Here is a 13271-nt window from a genome sequence, read left to right as displayed (position 1 = left end):
CCATGTCCCTCTGTCTTTCAAGCTGCTGAGGGAAGAAATCATCTGATCCCTTTCATATCTCCTAACAGAGAATCTTCTACATCATTTACCACTTGGCTCTGTGATTAATCTAAACTTCAGTTTCCTCACATGCAGATTGGGAATAAATTGTTGAAGGAGACTACCTTTAGTGGGATATTGTGTATAAATGACTTCACAATCCAGGCACTGTACACATTTGAAGGAATGGATGCTCACAGGAGGATTGCCAGAGAGTGGGAAGAGGGAAGAAGGGATGGAACCTGAGCATGTCCAGCTCTGTCACTTACCACAGCAGTGGTGCAGACCAGTCACAAAGACTCTCCTCCATCAAAGGGATTATTACCAGCTCCTTGTGCTGTCTCCCAGGGTTGAGTTCAGAAAGAAATGAGGTGAGAAACACAAACACTGTGGAAAAGTCAAAAAGTCCTGTGTGTGTGTGTGTGTGTGTGTGTGTGTGTAAACATTATTTCCACATTGGGACCTTCTCCCTCACCCTACATCCCCTAACCCCTCGTGTGACAGGGACTTGTGATGCTTTCACCAGTGGATGTCTTGGCAAGGCAGATATGACCCTTCTCCAGTAAGGTCCAGTCTTTCTTATTTCTCTAAAATTTCAAATCTTACCCACTCTAAATGATACTCAGCCCATGAATATTCACTTGAACCTCCTTGAAGTATTTCTTCCTCCATTGCACACTTGCAGAAATTACTATTCCTACCCTTTGGAACTCACTAAGTTCCTGCTTTGCACTTTATATTTGCATCAGTATTTATTCATTCATTCATTCATTTTATGTTTTTAAAATTTTTTTTAACGTTTGTTTATATTTGAGAGACAGAGACACAGCATGAGCAGGGGAGGAGCAGAGAAAGAAGGAGACACAGAATCCAAAGCAGGCTCCAGGCTCTGAGCTGTCAGCACAGAGCCCAACATGGGACTCGAACTCATGAACCACGAGATCATGACCTGAGTGGAAGTTGGAAGCTCAACTGACTGAGACACTCATTCGTTTTAGAGAGATATTCATTCATTTGAGAGAGAGAGAGTTCAAGCAGGAGAGGGGCAGAGGGAGAGAGAGAGAGAGAGAGAGAGAGAGAGAGAGAGAGAGAGAGAGAGAGAGAATCTTAAGGAGGTTCCACACTCAACATGGAACCCAATGCAGGGCTCCACCCCATGATCCTGGGATCTTGACCAGAGCAGAAATCAAGAGTTAGACGCTCAACTGACTGAGCCACCCAGGCACCCCTGGAATTTCTTTTTACTGACTAAAATTGAAATCCTTAAGAGCAGGAGTGACCTATAGCATAATGGATCTGTAAGGTCTCGTAATCTGTTCATATGTTTTCATTTTAAATATGAAGAAATGGAAGACTGAGAGATGGGACCTGGTTTTCCAGCATTTTGTGTTTAATTGGAGGCAGAACCAGGACAGGGACTGAATTTCTGACTACTTTTTCCATTGGTTCATACCAATAGAAGTAGATGAATCACTGCAATCTCTTTCTCCGCAAACTCCCTGCCCAGGGCTCACCTTCATCAGAAGTCAGTGGTATAGCAGTTAGGGACTTGAAATATGTGAGTGTTGAGTAGATATTGCTGCTGAGTTGTGGAATCTTTCTTAAGCCATTTCATTATTATGAACTAGTAAACTATTGTTCCTCTCCCACCCTATCCCCTCCCTATCAGTCTTTTACCCCTACTTTGGGAATGATTCAGCCATTTGAGAAAGGAGGTATAATACAGGGGCAAGGATTATACTACACTCCCACCCCAGGACTTGAGGACAGGAAAATTCTCAAATTTGGTTAAGTGAACCTCCAACTACTTTTGGTGGGAATCTAGGCATTAACCAAAAGTCTTTTCTTGACTTGGGTTATTCTGTTTTTCTCTTGGTGGTCAACTGATGCGTTTCCATGATTCTCTTTTTCCATAAAAGGTATTTCCCCCAAATCTGAAGCTGAAATGTCTTCTATACAATACTGGTCTATCAAACATCTTATGATTATTTACAGGATAGGGTTCAAGTACTACTGCAATTTTGTTTTCAATCCAAGGTTTCTGCCCTCCTTAGAAGGGTTCTCTAATTAATTGGCATGTAAATGAGGCTTAGGAGCTGGGTTTATCAAGGGCTTCACATAGTTCTCAAAGACTTTCTCATCTCATTTTCAAGGCAATTTGCATACTTTCACTCAGTTCTCCTTACACATTTCTTTGAAGAAACCCCTTATGCCCTTGGGTGTTCTCTGTATACAACTCCCTTGACCTAACACTTGTGCTTTACTTTCCCCTGAGCAATGACATTGCCTTAGGCAAAAGTGACACATTTCCATCACTGATGAGCCTCCTGAAAGATTCAGAGAGTGTCTTGGGTACTGGCTTGAATGTATCTAGAGCTGAGGTTGTATATCCTGTCATCTTTAGAAATTCCATGCACAAATTAAAGAGAAAATGCACTCCTCCATGTAGAGAGGAATAATAATCCTTCACAAATAAATTTCCTTTCTTTTTGCTATGCTAATTAAATTTAGATGAGTTTGGTGAAGGGGGGGTTATTTTATTTTTTCTTCTGGATTCATCCTTTTCAAATGGCATTAAACAATGATGTCTTCATGAAGGACGAGTTATTCTGCCTCCTGACCTACATTTTGGCCACATTCCATCGCTATGGAAGAAGGGAGACATTCGTCTTTTTCTGAAATTGAATTTGGAAAGGTCACTTCTAGGAAAGCATAAGACATGTCACTTTGAATGCTTACATGTTCATAGTGTCATTCATCCATTCCTTTATTCAGAAAACAAATGCTAATTGAATGGTAGCACATATCAGACAGTCTCTTCTGGGTAGAAGATAGAGTTTGCCTCTAAATGCTTGGTGGCTTAGCACTCTGATATATGGTAAGGGATGGAAGAGGCCAAGAACTAGGAAAGGTGGATCATGATCCCAGATTAGTCATATTTTGTGATCCTGGACATGTCATAAGTGAGGAAACATGGTTCAAAACTATGATAAACTACTCTTATCCAATTGGAATTTTTCTTTGATATACTGAAATAGCTCTTTTAGACCTATTTAAGCACAGATTTCTAAAATTGCATACTTTCTGTGTGTGTGTGTGTGTGTGTGTGTGTGTGTGTGTGCGCGTGCGCGTGCACATCAAAGGAAAATTCAAGCAAAATAAAATAAAGCTTCTTGCGAGTTGAAGTCTTCTTAGTGACTTTTGAGCTCAGTGTTGCTGATGCTCAGGCTTTTGCCCATAGTATGAGGAGTGCTGGTAATGTGCATCTCTCTGAAGGAGCACGCCATTCTGGGTTCTGGTCTTTTCTAACCTATTGATATCCATCTTGCAAGTTTTGATACCGCAAGTTTCTTGGTCTTAACAGAATGTGTCAAATGGTGTTTTTCAGGCAACTACTGGAACTCACAGTCCTCAACAAATACTTAGTTGACTGAAAGACCCAAGAATTGAAGCTGTTTGATTATTCCACCAGTAATAACATGTTTTCTCACACACAGGCAATCACAATTTCAAGTCTACCACCTGGCTTACAGTAATTGGATGACATGGTTTGCAGAGATGTTCAAATGTATGTGTGTGCATGTATGTGTGAGTTCATATCATCAACAGTGGCATAAGAAACAACCTAATAAGAGACTCTAATCTACTAGTGCTAATTGGGACAGCAGTCATAAATGTGTCCTGGCAAACCCAGACTTCTCCCAAGCTTCCATCCCCAGGGAACATGAAGAAGTGGATTGGGCACAAGGCTCTGTATTGTTATTTTAAAAAGTTTTTTTTTTAACATTTATTCATTTTTGAAAGACAAGGAGAGACAGAGCATGAGCAGGGGAGGGGCAGAGAGAGAGGGGGACACAGGCTCCAGACTCTGAGCTGTCAGCACAGAGCCCGACACGGGGCTCGAACTCACAGACGGAGATATCATGACCTGAGCTGAAGTTGGATGCTTAACCGACTGAGCCACCCAGGCTCCCCACAGTGCTCTGTATTATTAAATTACTGGAGACATATTAGTCCTGTGAGAGAGAACTCAGAATAGGAAGGATGTCTGAATCTTCTTAGCATAATAAGACCAAGATATTAGTTCTTAAGAAAGAATCAAAGCTATGTTAATAGGGAGGGATTTGGATTTCTTGTGTATACAAGAAAAGAAGGCAGTGCTAGTAGGGGGTTAATGCTAGTGGTGGCCAAAAACGTTTGATATTGAGTATGCTCAGCCTTGTTTCTCAAAGCATGGTGCAAAGACCAGTGGCACAGACATCACCAGGGAGACTGATAGAAATGCAGAATCTCAGGTCCACTCTAGATGCACAAAATCGAACTCTGCAATATTACAACATCTCCATTAAAGTCTGAGTAGCAATGCCTAGAGGAGAGTTTTCTCCCTCCAGGCAAACACATGCACATACCATCAGGGACACCAGAGCTCATCAACCCTTGAGAAGCAGATATTCGACACCTAAGGCTATTAAATATGTAATCTACTTGAAGATTTTAATGATTGCTGAGTTTTAAATCAGTTTTGTGGGTAGGAATGGTGAGTTCTGGTTGAACAAAATTGGAGACAGAACTGGACTGTATATAGAGTGGAATTTAAAGAAGGCTTTGGGATGCGGGACAGAAAGTTTGGCAGTGAGAAAAATCCCGGGGTGACACCCTCTGAAAGCCTGTGAGAGGACATTTGAGAACTGTCTGCCCCAAAGACCTAAGGGGAAGATCTACTTTTGTGCAGGGAACATAAGAACCAGAGCAGGATAATGCCTAATTCCCCAATCCCAGTCTACTCTGTAAGGTTGGTAACAATCCTTGAACTCTCAAAAGCATTACCTAAAGTAGTGGCTTTCAAACTTTTCAAACATTTTTGACTTGCAACTCACCATAAATACATTTTACATTAGTTATACCTGAAATAAGTATTTTGTAAAATTTCACTTATCCTGCCTAATGCATTCTGATATTTTAATCCATCATATTCCATTAAAAAAAATACCAGTATGACCTGATAAATGATTTCATGACCTACCAATATGGTGGCATGGTCTGCTTTCACTCGGAGGAAAGGGGATGAATGATATAAGGACAGGTTGAGAAGGAGAATCCATTCCTCTCTGGTCTTCTATGAGATCAGGACTATCTGTCCTCAGTGTAGACACCTGAATGGCCTGTAGGCAAAACCCACAGATAATACAGTGGTGCTGCTCTCCTCTCTCTAAGGAACATGGGACTTATTCCATGGGGAAAAAAAGGAAGAGAAGGAGCAACAGCAAAATTCACAAATTCCACAGGTTACGTCACTGATTTGGTTTAAAAGCAAACTATTTGTTTGTACAACAATCATGACAAAGTATTTTTATAGGCAGGACAAAAAATTAAAAATATTTACCACATTTTCTTTCACATGAAGAGATTTTGAGGAGATTTAAGGAAGGACCAGATTGCTTTCTTTAACAAAAAAGATGGTCACTGTCTTAGTCCATTTGGGCTGCTATAACAAAATACCACAGACAGGGTGGCTTATAAACAACAGAAATTTGTTTCTCACAGGCTCTGGAGGCTGGAAGTCCGGATCACGGTGCCAGCATGACTGGGTGAGGGCTCTCTTCTGGGTTGCAGACTTCCCACGGTGTCCTCCTATGGCAGAAGGAGCTAGGGAGCTCTATAGATCTTTTTTCTTTTTTTTTTTTTTTATAAGAGCACTAATCTCATTCATGAGGGCTTCACCCTCATGACTCAAGCACGCCCAAAGGTCCAAGCCCCCAACACCATCCCATTGGATATTAAGATTCCAATATGTGACTTGTGTGGAGACATAAATATTCAGGCCATAACAGGCAGAGAGGGAAATGAACAGAAAGGAGGCCAGATGACCAACATGGGAAAGAAGAGAGGAGGAAGAGTGAATAGAGGGTATCTGTAAAAGGAGACTGGGAAACTTGCTGTGTAGTGCAGGTTTTTAGAAAATTTGGATATATCAAATCTAGTAGAATTCCTTCCTTGACATACTGCCCAATTCTAAGAAAACCTTTAGAAAAAAGTTATATTATCCTTTAAAGCTTTTGTAGAAGTGTATGTGTATTTCGTGTATGATAAAATGAGCCTTAAGGCCACCGCCAAAGAGTCAGTTTCATTTGGATTACAGAAGTAAAGTAACAGTTTTAACTAATAAATTGACTTTTTCCTGATTGAATTGAGGAGGGGCCCAATAGGAAGAATGAGTGAGTTACCAGTGGGTTACAAAGATCTGCTTTGCACTTGTAAGTATTTGCATGCAAGACTGCAAACGTTTCCTTATTAACATTTTCTTGGCAAGATCCAAGTGGGCCTGGTGAATCATATGGTTTTCATCCATTTAAAAACTTAAATGCCTTGTAAGTTTCTGGAGGCAAATCAATATTGGCTTATGAGATCTATCAGTAGACTGCAGGATCTGATCTCACCTAGGTGTAAGTCTCGAGAAACAGGATTTTCTTCCTTTCCACAAAATTGAAAGAAATCAATAAGAGTATGTATAAATAGGAGGAGACTCCCCTCTCTATGAAATTAACTTCTCACAGGACCTCAGTTAATTAAAAAAACCTTAGTATAAGAAGGAGGGCTGTAGCAACATTTCAGTGAGACTTTTTGGGGAAAATCCAACACCATGAAGTTGCATGAGCCTTCGTTTCTCTAAGATCAGAGCAAGACAGACTCAATGTGTTGAGATTACTGAGAACTGTCACATCATTGAAGCTCAAATCATCAAAAGAAAAAATATTTATTGAGCTTTCTTTGAACCTGAGGACTTGATGAAGTTGATGAGACCTATAACCCCTGCAGGTCTAAGGAGCAGATAAAATGATACTGGATGGAGTGGTGTGTGTGATATCAGTGTTTCTAGGGCAGCCTCCTTACAAGTGAGGTTTTATGAGTCACGGTGAGGAAGTAAGCAGATGATCCCCCACTGCCTTAAAGACAATAGATGAGCTGTCACCTGCTCCTGGATATTCTGAAGCTCTCAATGGCATCTGAGAGGTAGTAGTTTCACATCCTTCTCGTACAGTGTGCAGGTAAAAACCCACAAGGATCATTTCCTTCTTTTTATCTATTGTAGGAATATGTCAACTTGAGTGTGCATGCACACTTAGAGCCTTGCCATCTGAAGTAATTTGTACTGGTAGCTAAGGAAAACAGTCAACAGGCAAATCAGGACTTAGAATTTAAAAAATGCTGCCAAAATTATTCTTTTCTGGTTACTGACAATCATTGGGAATTATATTTCTTTTTTTTTAATTTTATTTTTTATTTTTTAAAATTTACATCCAAATTAGTTAGCATATAGTGCAACAGTGATTTCAGGAGTAGATTCCTTAGTGCCCCTTACCCATTTAGCCCATCCCCCATCCCACAACCCCTCCAATAACTCTCTGTTTGTTCTCCATATTTATGAGTCTCTTATGTTTTGTCCCCTCCCTGTTTTTATATTTTTGTTTCCCTTGCCTTATGTTCGTCTGTTGTGTCTCTTAAAGTCCTCATATGAGTGAAATCATACGATTTTTGCCTTTCTCTGACTGATTAATTTCACTTAGCATAATACCCTCCAGTTCCATCCACATCATTGCAAATGGCAAGATTTCATTCTTTTTGACTGCCGAGTAATACTCCATTGTATATATATTTCCACATCTTCTTTATCCATTCATCCATCGAGGGACATTTGGGCTCTTTCCATAACTTTGGCTATTATTGGTAGTGCTGCTATAAATATGGGGGTGCATGTGTCCCTTTGAAACAGCACACCTGTATCCCGTGGGTAAATGCCTAGTAGTGCAATTGCTGGGTCGTAGGGTAGTTCTATTTTTAGTTTTTTGAGGAACCTCCATACTGTTTTCCAGAGTGGCTGCACCAGCTTGCATTCCCACCAACAACGCAAAAGAGATCTCTTTCTCCACATCCTCGCCAACATCTGTTGTTGCCTGAGTTGTTCATGTTAGCCATTCTGACAGGTGTAAGGTGATATCTCATGGTGGTTTTGATTTGTATTTCCCTGATGATGAGTGATGTTGAGCATGTTTTCACGTGTCGGTTGGCCATCTGGATGTCTTCTTTGGAGAAGTGTCTATTCATGTCCTTTGCCCATTTCTTCACTGGATTATTTGTCTTTTGGTTGAGTTTGATAAGTTCGTTGTAGATTTTGGATACAAACCCTTTATCTGATATGTCATTTGCAAATATCTTCTCCCATTCTGTCAGTTGCCTTTTAGTTTTGTTGATTGTTTCCTTCGCTGTGCAGAAGCTTTTTATTTTGATGAGGTCCCAGTAGTTCATTTTTGCTTTTGTTTCCCTTGCCTCCAGAGACGTGTTGAGTAGGAAGTTGCTGTGGCCAAGATCAGAAAGGTTTTTGCCTGCTTTCTCCTAGAGAATTATATTTCTCTCCTTGTAGGTGTCATAATTTCCTTCCTCTTCAAATGGAGTGTTTTTACAGTACCATGCTCTGTCCCTGTATGTAATGGCTAAGCCCATGACATTCTGTTCTTCCACCTCCAAACAAACCATCCTGCTACTTTCAAGAGCTCACCTTGCTCTGTGTCTTATTGCCACTCTCAGCTTCGTCTTTGTAAAATGAAGGACTGAGCCCCAGAGTTTTAAGGGTTTTCCCAACTTTACTTCTCCTTTGATTTTCAAGTGTCCAACCCTGCCATCTTCCAGTGGCGTTTCCTAGCTGACCCCAGCTCCCAGCAGTCCCCATTGGCCGCTCTTCCCGACTTTGCTCAGAGACATCAGATCCATAGCTTACTTACAATCAGCCGTGGCGGGAGCAGTCCTAACACAGAGTCTGGCAAGCACAATAGATCAGACTGCTTTTGTTGCTGGAGAGCCAGCGGTTAAACACTTACCAGCACACCACCATGCCTCTCTCATGTCTGATGCTAACGAGCCTGACAGACACTGCTCTTTGAATTTGGCATGGTCATCTCAGACTCCAGGGCAGAAGCTAATACTTGGGTCTCATATTTGTTCCCTTCCCCTTCCCCACTCCTTGTCTCTTTTGAGAAAGGAATTACATATTTTTCAGTCAGCTTTGCACAAAATCTTGGTATCATCTTTGTTTTATCTCTCTGCACCCACGGAGAATATGCAGAGTTTTAATGGTTATTCCTTTGAAGTTTCTCTTAAAACCATCCTTTTTCCTCATTCTCCTTGCCAACCTTCATCATTTCACACCTGAGTGTATTCAAGAGACTCCCAACTTTCTTTTTTGTTTTTGCTTCTGTCTCTCCAATCCTATACATGGCAACAAAATTTTCTTAGTTCCCATCTTTACCCAGTAAAAACTTTCATGGCTCCAGCAGCTCTCTGATCATATTTCATGTCTAACATCCCCTGCCTAGTTTATAAGGCTCCTGTCAATCTGGCTCTGTGTTAGCCATCTCACAGGTTTTTCCTACTCTGTCCCATCACTGTTACGATGACTCTTCCTGTCATCTCACATAAGCCTCAACTCCCAAGCTGTTCTCTCAAGGACTCAGAACACCATTGCTGCAGCTGCAGAAGAGAACGAAGCGGCTGTAGCAGCTGCTGATGCAGCGGCAGATTAACCTCCCAGGCTTAACCTTCTGTTGGACCGCTCTGCATTCGCCCATGTCTAGCTCCCATGGGCCCCTCTTTCTCCATCCAGCTCATCTCCACAACTAGGCATTGCCTTCTCATTTTGAGTCTTATGGAAATCCTGACCAGACTCTGAACTGCCTTCAGTGATTCTACTGCTCTTGCTGAGAACACAGCCCTAGAGGATGCTGGTCCTAGGCTGCATCCTGCTATGCTGATAACCCCAAACGCTGTAAGTCCTGGGTCCTAAACCATGTGCTTGGAGAGAACAGACATGCTTATTTATTCCTGGTGCCTGTGCCCTTTCCTCTCTTTATTCATTTATTTGAATAAAGTTTATTGAGCATATACTGTGTCAGGCACCAGGATGGGCAGTAGAGAAGCAAAGCTGAAAAGACATGATCGCAGCCTTCTGAGACGGGGGTTGGCAACTACAACCCACGGGCCAGATTCAGCTCACTAGCTGTTTTTGTACAGCTCGTGAGCTAAGAATTTTTTTCACATATTTAAGTAGTTGGAAAAAGTCAAGAGAATATACGGAACTCAAATTTCAGTGTTGATAAATAACATTGTCTTGCAGCTCAGGCGGGCCCATTTGCTAAGGTGGCATCTATGGTTGCTTTTCTACTCTAACACCAGAGACCTTATGGCCCATGAAGCCGAAAATATTTACTATCTTGGCCTTTACAGAAAAAGTTTGTTGACCCCATTCCAAGATTTCAACATTTAGTGAGTGAGATAGACATGCGAAACAATTACAATATCCTTGGATGACTAATTTGATGGCAGTAAAAACAAGAGACAGGAGTAGGAGAGAATAAAGCTCCTACTAGAAAAAGTGTCTGGAGGCTAACGTTTGAATTGTACGGAAGGTGAAAATATGTTCAACATTTGGATCAGAGAGTGGGGGGAGGGGAAGGCACACAAACATTATGCCAAAGGCACGAGGGCAGGGGAGAGACAGGCATGATTTGGGGAAGAGAACATTTCCACGTACCTGTAGAGTTGACTCCATAGCTTTCAAAAACATAACATATTGAAGGTGCAGAATAATACTGTTTTTGTAAAGTTTAAATAATGCAGAATAATAAGATATATCTCACGTGTGAATGATAAATACTCAAATCAAGATATGGTGACTACGTTTGAGAAGGATGGGGAGTCAGACTGAGGAGAGCATCCGAGAGATTTCATCTGTACTGCAATGCTTTATACCTTTTAAAACATTTATCAGGCAAACATGGCAAAACTATTTAATGTGACGATTGCTAAAGCTAATTACTGAGTTCACAGATGCACATTACTTATTCTTTCTATATGTTTGAAATATTTTATAAGGAAAAACAGTGATTTCACCCTCTGCTTTAAAGATGCTCACAGTCCACAGTTTAGAGGTGGAGGTGACTTGGCCTGTGACAAATTTGCGTTTGGAACTTTTACAGTGACTAGAACAGAGAGTCCTCCAATCTAGCTTCGAAATGGGTACATTTATCATAAAGTCACACAAAGGACACCTCCTGAAATCGAAGGACAGAAACAAAAGTACAGCCAGGACTCCTGGGGACTGGAGCTGGGAACTGGAAAGTGGCCAGAAACCTGGGTAACCTTTCACAGAAACTGCAAGGTTGTGCTTGTCCTCTCTCTCTCTCTCTCTCTCTCTCTCTCTCTGTCTCTGTCTCTGTCTCTGTCTCTGTCTCTGATTTTCTCTGGGCATCTGCTTCACTCTGTTCTCTGCTTCCTTGTAACGCCTCTGATTCATCTGTAAGATGGGAAATGGAGTTGCCCTTCTACCACTGACGACTTCCATTTGGCTCTGTTCCAATTTATAATGAAAATATATAACTCATGTATATCATCATTTTGAAGAAGGCCACACAGGTTTATGCCCATGCCAAGTCCATGTATAGACCAGTGCCACTGCCGGATCTCTTGTTTACTCCTAGTGGCCATCCCAATACCAATAGCACCCAGGGCTGTTTCCCTGAGCAGAGGCTGTAGGAGGTACCACTTACTATTACCCCTTTTTCTTCTCTTCTTCTCCTCCTCCCATCTGCCTCCCCCTCCTTCTCCTCCTTCTACTACACCTACTACTACTACTAATAAACACTTTCTTTAAATGCCTACTGTGTTCCAAAGACTGCACCACACACTTTACAGACATCATCACATTTGCTTCATACAACATCCCTATGAGATAATACTATCATCCCCATTTTACAGGTGGGGGGAAATGAGGCAGGAAGAAAGCTAGGTAACTTACCCAAGGTCATAGTGTGAATGGTAAAGCCAGGATTCTCAGGCAATCTGAGCATCGCTAGTAAATCGACTGGCATTTCTTGCTCTTTAATTCAGGCTGAGATTGTTATTACAGAGATGCAGAATGCAGGGGGGAGGAGAGAAAGTCATTTAAACAGGATGCTAAGGGGTAAATAGGACTTCTTACAACAAAGAAGAAGAGTGGATTTAAGAAATGAAACAAATGAACATAGTGGGGAAAAAAAGAGAGAAAAACCATAAAACAGACTCTTACCTATAGAGAACAAACTGAGGGTTGCTGGAGGGGATGTGGGTGGGGGATGGGTTAAATGGGTGATGGGTATTAAGGAGGGCACTTGTTGTGTTGAACCCTGGGTGTTATATGTAAGTGGTGATTCACTAAATTCTACTCCTGAAACTAATATTATACTGTATGTTAACTAATTAGAACTGAAATAAAAAACTGAAACAAACGAAAGAACAGTGGACACAAAGGCAGGAGAAGAGCCAGGAATGCTCAGTAACCCAGATGGAACCCTGGGTTTGAGATAAGTGGGAGAAAACAGGGAAAACACAACAGCAATACCCTTCACTTAATGACCTGTAGGTGGAATTGGCCTCTGCCCAGCAACTATATGATAAGCCATCTAAAGTATAAGCTGTCTGGCTCTTATAAGTTTACCGGATGGGAAAATACAAGGGGATAGGAATTTTTATTTTCAAGGGCCTTGAAGAAATAGGGTATATACAGACATAAAAAGATGAATGCCATGGTATTTTCTGTAATAGCAAACGTGGTGGATATTATTAATATTATGGCTAATATTCACCGGATGTTTACTATGTACCAGGACCAGCTAAACTCTTTATACACGTGAGCATATTCATACACATTAGATCATTTAATTTCACAGGAACCTTACAGATACCATTATCATCCTCATTTGACAAAATCAAAAACTAAGGCTTAGAGTGACTTGTTTACAGCCCAAAGACTTGACTTGGCAGAACCCATGTCTCTCTGACTCAAAAGCCAATTATGTTAGTCACTGCGTTATAATGCACAAAAGTTCAGCAAATGTGTGTCTAGATTGGTTATGAAACGCGCATATTGTGGACTATCATGCAGGTATTCCATGATGCTGTAGTTCTTTATTTTCATGATGCATTGTTAGATGAGAATAAAGTTGCAGCATAGCATGTATGGCATAAATATATATATATACACACATTTTATTTATTAGAAATATGTACATATATTAGAAATACACAAGTTATGAAATACATTTTTATTACACACAGAAAAATCTAGAAGCATATACACCAAAATATTAACATTGATCTCCTTGTATTGAGATCTGAGATCTTTTATGTTTTGCATGGGTTATTTG

This window comes from Puma concolor, chromosome A2 (assembly GCF_028749965.1).
Source record: "Puma concolor isolate L17-30 chromosome A2, mPumCon1.1.hap2, whole genome shotgun sequence".
NCBI classification, from domain to species: domain Eukaryota; kingdom Metazoa; phylum Chordata; class Mammalia; order Carnivora; family Felidae; genus Puma; species Puma concolor.
Note: the sequence above shows the minus strand (reverse complement) of the source record.